The sequence below is a fragment of the Lathyrus oleraceus genome, chromosome 5 (genome assembly GCF_024323335.1).
Source record: "Lathyrus oleraceus cultivar Zhongwan6 chromosome 5, CAAS_Psat_ZW6_1.0, whole genome shotgun sequence".
In the NCBI taxonomy this organism is placed as follows: Eukaryota; Viridiplantae; Streptophyta; class Magnoliopsida; order Fabales; family Fabaceae; genus Lathyrus; species Lathyrus oleraceus.
In genome coordinates this window covers 71,335,997-71,343,039 of record NC_066583.1, presented here as the reverse complement: position 1 = coordinate 71,343,039, position 7,043 = coordinate 71,335,997, and the positions used below count along the sequence as shown (strand labels likewise).

The following is a 7,043-nucleotide window of genomic DNA, read 5'->3' as shown; positions in this document are numbered from 1 at the left end:
ACAATAGATCATAGGTGTCCCTGTGCATTTCATATATAAATCATCCATGACATATAGTAACCATTGCAACTCACAAGTGGTTGCTGCAAAAGCTATATATCCAGTTTCTAATGATGACCTTGAGACTGTTAACTGTTTCTTTGGTTTCGTGAAATAAGTGACCTGCCAAGAAAGAAACATTGACTTAAGATTGATCTTCGAGTATCTATGCAGCATATCTATGCAGCATGCCTAATTTGCAAATAAATATCCATTTAGTTGTATAATTGAATCTCTAGGAAGCAAAAAGTCTCGGATTTGACATGTTTTAAGATACTAGAGGACTCTACATGCAACATTAAAATGTGTTACAATAAAAATTGATAAGAATCATCTTAGTTAGACTCTTAATTTATTGTTGGTCATACTTTTTGACAAATAAAGAAATTAAATAAAAACTTTTGAAAACACACTTCTATATATAGATTTAATCATTAAGACAGCTAGATACTAGAATTATTAATTTGGTATGATAATTTAAATATTATTTTTGGTTAGTAAAAATAAAAATTAATATTTTATTAAATCAGCTAAATTGTTAGTTGTGCATGAATATTTGGTAGAGACAAATATCCTCTATTTATTTATTTTTAGAGATAAAATTGTTGTCATTAAACTACTAAACCAAAATAAATAAATAAACAAAAACCTTATACTTTCACTTCTCAAATAATACTTTCTCAAATAAATAAAATATAAACAAACAATACTACTTTTTATTTAATAATAGCACTTCTAAAAATTTATTTAATTTTATAATGTGATTGTATTAATCATTATATAACACTTCGAGAATTTTGAAGAGAAAAATCATTACATGTTGTTCTTACTAAAAATATCATTTGGTTAATCCCCCTGAAGTCAGTCAGGTGGTATAACAACCATCATGTCTGTAGGGGAATGTTAGTAAGGGATGAATGACCACCATTGTTGGAGGTCCAAGGGTTTTCACGTGTTTCCTCCTTTTTGTGTTACGCATCGGTCAACTCCCCATCTATGTGTTTGGTCTTAATGACCAATTTATTTGCAAGCTTTTCCCCCACTGGATATTGAAGAGGCATGAATTTAATAAGTTTTAGTAACCATTAACAATTTTCAACCGACTAATCATTAACTGTTTTATAACGTATTCAGTCATTGGTTGTTCCAAGAATGCCATAACGGCTCCAAAATGGATAATCCTTTCAGAGCCCGGTAAATTGAGTCTGAGATGTGCATAGAACTCACTGTCTGACCTCATAAAACTCTCGGGATGTACATAAGCCCCCAAAACATGAGACCTGTAAGGGTGAAGTGTTTTGAGTTTATCTCGGATCACGTAAACTTGTCATAATCATATTTTGATATAGTAAACTCCCGTTAAGTTCGTAGTTTTGAGGAAGGATCAATCCTTGACGTATATTGAGAATATTTATGATTTTAATAAAGGAGCTGGAGAACCCTGGTGGGTTCTAGAGAAGTTAGAGAGCCCGGGTGGGAACTCGACTTGTTGGCGTCGTAGAACTCGATAAGTTCTATACATAGAGAAGTCGGAGAGCCCCAGTGGGATCTCTCGACCTGTTTGCGTCGTAGAACTCAATAGGTTCTAGACATAGAGAATTCAGAGAGCTCAATGGTATCTCGACCTATTGGCGTCGTAGAACTTGGTAGGTTCTAAGAGAAGTCGGAGATCCCCAGTGCTATCTCGACCTATTGGCATCGTAGAACTCGGTAGGTTCTAGACATAGATAAATCGGATAGTCCCGGCGGGATCTCGAGCTATTGGCATCGTATAACTCGGTAGGTTCCACACATATAGAAGTCTGAGATTCCTAGTAGGATCTTGACACGTTGGATTCGTAGAACTCGGTAGGTTCTAGACATAGAGAAGTCAGAGATCCCTAGTGGGATCTTGACTTGTTGGCATCATAGAACTCGGTAGGTTCTCAACATAGAGAAGTCGAAGAAACCCTGTGGAGTCTCAACCTATTGGTGTCGTAGAACTCGATAGGTTCTATACATAGACAATTCAGAGAGCCCTAATGGGATTTCGACTTATTGGCATCGTAGAACTCGACAGGTTCTACACATATAGAAGTCGGAGAGCCCTAGTGGGATATCGACCTGTTGGCATCGTAGAACTTGGTAGGTTTTAGACATAGAGAAGTCGGAGAGTCCTAGTGGTATATCGACCTGTTGGTGTCATAGAATTCGATAGGTTCTAAACATTGAGAAGTTGGAGAGCCCTAGTGTGATCTCGACCTATTGGCATCGTAGAACTCGGAAAGTTCTACACATATAGAAGTAGGAGAGCCCTGGTGGGATCTCAACTTCTTGGCGTCATAGAACTCAATAGGCTCTACATATATAGAAGTCGGAGATCCCAAATGGGATCTCAACTTGTTGGTGTCGTAGAACTCGATAGGTTCTAGACATAGAGAAGTTGGAGTTCCCCAATGGGATCTCGATCTGTTGGCATCATAAAACTCAGTAGGTTCTAAACATAGAGAAGTTGGAGAGCCTTAGTGGTATATCGACCTGTTGGCATCGTAGGACTCGGAGAGCCATGGTGGGATCTCGACCTGTTGGCGTCGTAGAACTCGATAGGTTCTACACATATAGAAGTCAAAAATCCCTAGTGGGATCTTGACATGTTGGCATCGTAGAACTCGGTAAGTTATAGACATAGAGAAGTCAGAGAGCTCTAGTGGGACCTCGACCAGTTGACGTCCCATTTTAACTAAGCCAGGGCATGACCTTTATTTAGAATTGTTATAGCCATGTGGGGTTTCGAATATTAGTAGTAACCAAATCCTGAAAGATTTAGACGATCACAGGTTGGAAAATTCTGAGTATATCTGCTTCATTCTTTACATGGCCAAGGTGAGTTGGGGTCCAATGCCCGATAATATTTGGTGTGTTTAAAACCATAGATCATTCTCATCAAAGCATTGGTTCATAATTGTTTTGTCATTAGTCATCCTTTACGAATTCATTTTGTAATATTTGGACACTTTCTGAATCCTTTGACAATAATATTTGAGCCCTTATGAGATTGTTTTTAGTTGTGACCATGTTAGTCTTTTTAGAATTACTATGTATCTCTAATGCGCTTTATCTCTTTGATAACAGTTGACTTGTTCAACTAGAAATCAAATATAGTGTTTGGCCCCAAATGGATCTTAGCTATCCTTTAGCTGAGGTTTGCACCATATAAGTTCAAAGCCCCTATGAGTCGGGCTTTTACTGACTAATGGGTCTCGTTATTTTAAACATAGACTGACTAACCCTAGGTGGATCATAGCGTATCCTGGCGTTGTCGAGGATACTTAACTGAACCGCTTAAGGTTAGAAGTATGTTAATTTGAATGGGATTCTAGATGCATATCAACTTTTGGGCTTTCGTTTAAGGTCAGAGGTATGTTAACTTGATCGGGCTAGAGGTATGTTAACTTAGTCGAGATGCTAAAGGTATATTAACTTGGTCTTTTGATTCAGTCAGAGTTTCTTATTTACTTGACCAATTTTCTGGAGGTTCTTATATACTTGGACTTTTGATTTGGTTAGAGGTTTCAATTAACCTAAGTCGGTCAGAGGTTCTTATTTACTTTACTGATTTTTCGTAGATTCTTATTTACTTAGACTTTTGATTCAGTTAGAGTTTCAATTAACCTGATCCGATTAGAGGTTCTTATTTACTTGACCGATTTTCCTCCTTTGGAGGTATTCATTATTCTCAGAACCTCCTTTTGTTGGAGACTAATTCTCTGTCCTGATATTGTATATGATGAATTACATAAAATTGATTAAAAGCGCACACAATTCATAATACTCGGAGGGTGATGTCAAATTTTGCATCTGATCATTGTCACGACGAGATCGATCAACTTCTGATTTATTTTATTCGTTTGACATCTTGATTTCCTTTGATCATAGTATCTGATGTCTTCTTACTAAAAATTCCAGTTCTTCGATAGAATATAGTTTCTTCCGATAAATACCCTGCATAGTTTTTAAAAGTTTAGACAAGAGGAGGTGCCTCCTGCCCTCGTAGGGAAAAGGCGCGACACATATTTACTCAATACAAGTTTTAAATGAGTCATTAGTTATAAACGGCAGATAAATTAGCTCGCCTTATCCGATAATAAAATTAATTAATTTTAAAGCATACACTTGTATTTTTTCAGCCTCTCTATTTTATCGACGGTCTCGGCTTGATACATTCATGATTTCTATTATCTCACATTTTGTTAATCGTGATGCAGGTCTGACACATCTTACCTCTTTGCGTGATACTTGTTTAACTTCTGATCCTTTTGTATAATAGTTCAACTATTCTTTATGATCTCACGAAGTTATTCATAAACCTCATATGTAAACTTATATTTCATAGGATTTTGTGCCATTTAACCATTGTGAGGTAAATCGACATATATCACATAGCTTTAGTTTAGGAAGTTATCTAAAGTCCATGACATGTGCAAAAATGGGCAACCACGTTACCGCATCTCCATTCGATAATCTATGATTATCATTGAAATGTAATCTGAAGGCATTGCATCATATATCAGATTTAGAAGTTGCAGATTTTCAATATCGAACCAATCCATCAAAGTGGTTGATATCCACTCTACACTGCACACTTGAAAGTCGCATCTGGATCACCAAGTTCATTTGAGCAAATCGAGTCCAACTGTACCCTTTCATGAAATTTATAGGCCTCACAACATACTATGACTGGTACACGAGATGCATGAGCAACCATTGCAACACTTGCAGTCCCTACTCTTGAGTATACCGTTCCATTAGACAATATTGATTCAACATCCAGAAAAACTTGGCTAACTTCATGCATAATGTAGGAAACAACATTCATATGAATGTATATACAGTAACACCTTTCTCCACAGGCCTACGGAGTAAATGTTGGTCTCTAAGCTTTGGACGAGAGTCAACTATCACAACACGAAATCGTTTTCCTAATTCGTGTGCATGTAAAAGAATCATTTCAACTGCCAATGATGACCCGTATGTTAGAAGAACATCCCCATTTCTTATTTTGGTGACAACATGCTTGAGTATCACCTTGTTACCAAGTATAATCTTCTCACCTATAAAACACGTTCTGGCTTGTGACCTTTGGATGTCGGTGATCAATTATTGCAATGTATTAAAATCACTTGTCTTTAGATGTAGGTATCAACGATGTGATCCTCTTGACCCATTTCCATATACATAGTATAACTAATATCAGTATCTTGAATCATTTCCTCATGTTTCATTCTCCTATACATTTGTCATTTAATACGCTATAACCAATTCATCAACTAGGCACAACTTGCCATACTCATAGTTATCATAACAACATAAAGGAAAATAACATAGATACTTTAATTAACACACATTAGTCTATTGTAATCGGTTAGTGAAATATGTAAAATCACTTATCTTTTCAATGATGGCGTCACCATTGTGATCCGAATTGCGACAACGAATTTCAATGGAACCCTCTTCTTCATTCGTAATAAATTCATGTGAAGTCAGTAGCCCCCTTGATTCGAAAGCTAGCATTATATCACATCTCTATAGCCTCTCCCATTGTGGTTGAAGTTACAATGGATTAAACCTCCATGTGAATCTTCGTTGGGAGAACAACACAAATAGTTATTCAAAGCGCTGAATTCAATTATTTTATTTAATTAAATTATTTAGGATGTTATTTGAATTGAGTGACTTTTTAAATTGTTTATGGTGTGATTGTGGGATAAGTGTCTTTGAAGTGGGGTTATAGGGAGAGTAGGAGTTTGATTTTTATGTTTGAGTTTGATTTTTATGTTTATAATTATCGAGAATTTAAATAATTATTGGAATAACATTTTTTTCATTTGAATTAATTAATTAAATATGAAGAAATAAGATGTGAAAAGGAATTAAGGGTAATGTTGAAAATAAGAAAAATATGGAGGATAGAAAAGGGACACAAGGATAAGTTGGAGGGTAAAAGGGGAAGTGTGTTTTTAGAAGGAAATAGGTCTTGGAATAAAATAAAGAATCTAGGGAACAAGAGAGTCAGTACGTGTTTTAGAGAGTTGGATCAAAAGAGGCAAAAAAGGAGAGCATAGGCTTAAGGTTGAAGAAGAACTTTAAGGATCAAGGGTTTTTTGATGGAAATCAGTTAAGGGGGAGATGTGCTTCTCTAATGGGTGTTAAAGCATGTGGGGTAGATGGAGGAATCCTTAACCTCCTTAGGATTGGGTTTTGTAAATCTCAATTTGATGTATGTGTTATAATTATTGATCGTATGATGAAATTAGTGTGAAATTCTTGTACCTTATGTATGCATATGTTTTGTTTTGATGTTGTTGGTCATGTGATGCCATTGATTTATGTTTGAAGATTTTGACCTTGATTGTGTTATTGGTAATTTATAGATGATGAGTATGATAATGTGTTGTAATATAATGTTGATTCATGAAAACTATGGAGTAGATGATGAATTAGGATGCTATAACCATGAGAAATTGGATTTCATTTGATGAATTTTCGTAGCATAAGTTTTTGGCACATGAGGGGGTGTTTGGATGGTTTAAATTTTGATTTTTGGAATTTTTTTGCAGTATGAGTCGGCCTATGAAGGTCATGTGTCGACTTATGAAGGTTATATGTTGACATATACAGGCAGCACATCTCACAGAACGTACATGCTTTAAAAATGAAGCACATGTGTCAATCTATAACTCATATGTGTCGACACATAGGCAAAAGTCTCTTCTATGTGTCGACCAATGGATCGTATGTGTAGGCACATAGACTGCTTTTTCACTTAAAAACTTATTTTTCAAGCATGAAACATTTTCTAACTTATTTCAAAATGCTTATAGGCTTCCTAATGCTAAGTTACACTCATAATAGTCAAGTGTCAACTGTATAGATGTTTATGATGACTTGTTTGATTAGTTAGTGAATCGTTACATTGAACGTGATAATGTGTTGTTGTTTTTGGGTGAAGTGATACGAATGAATGT

General features: G+C 35.7%; 1 pseudogene; it reads right to left on the bottom strand.

Annotated features, from left to right (window-relative positions):
• Positions 1-4,517: 4,517 nt before the first annotated feature.
• LOC127078796 (uncharacterized) lies at positions 4,518-5,312 on the bottom strand (annotated as a pseudogene).
• Between the last annotated feature and the right edge of the window lie 1,731 nt (positions 5,313-7,043).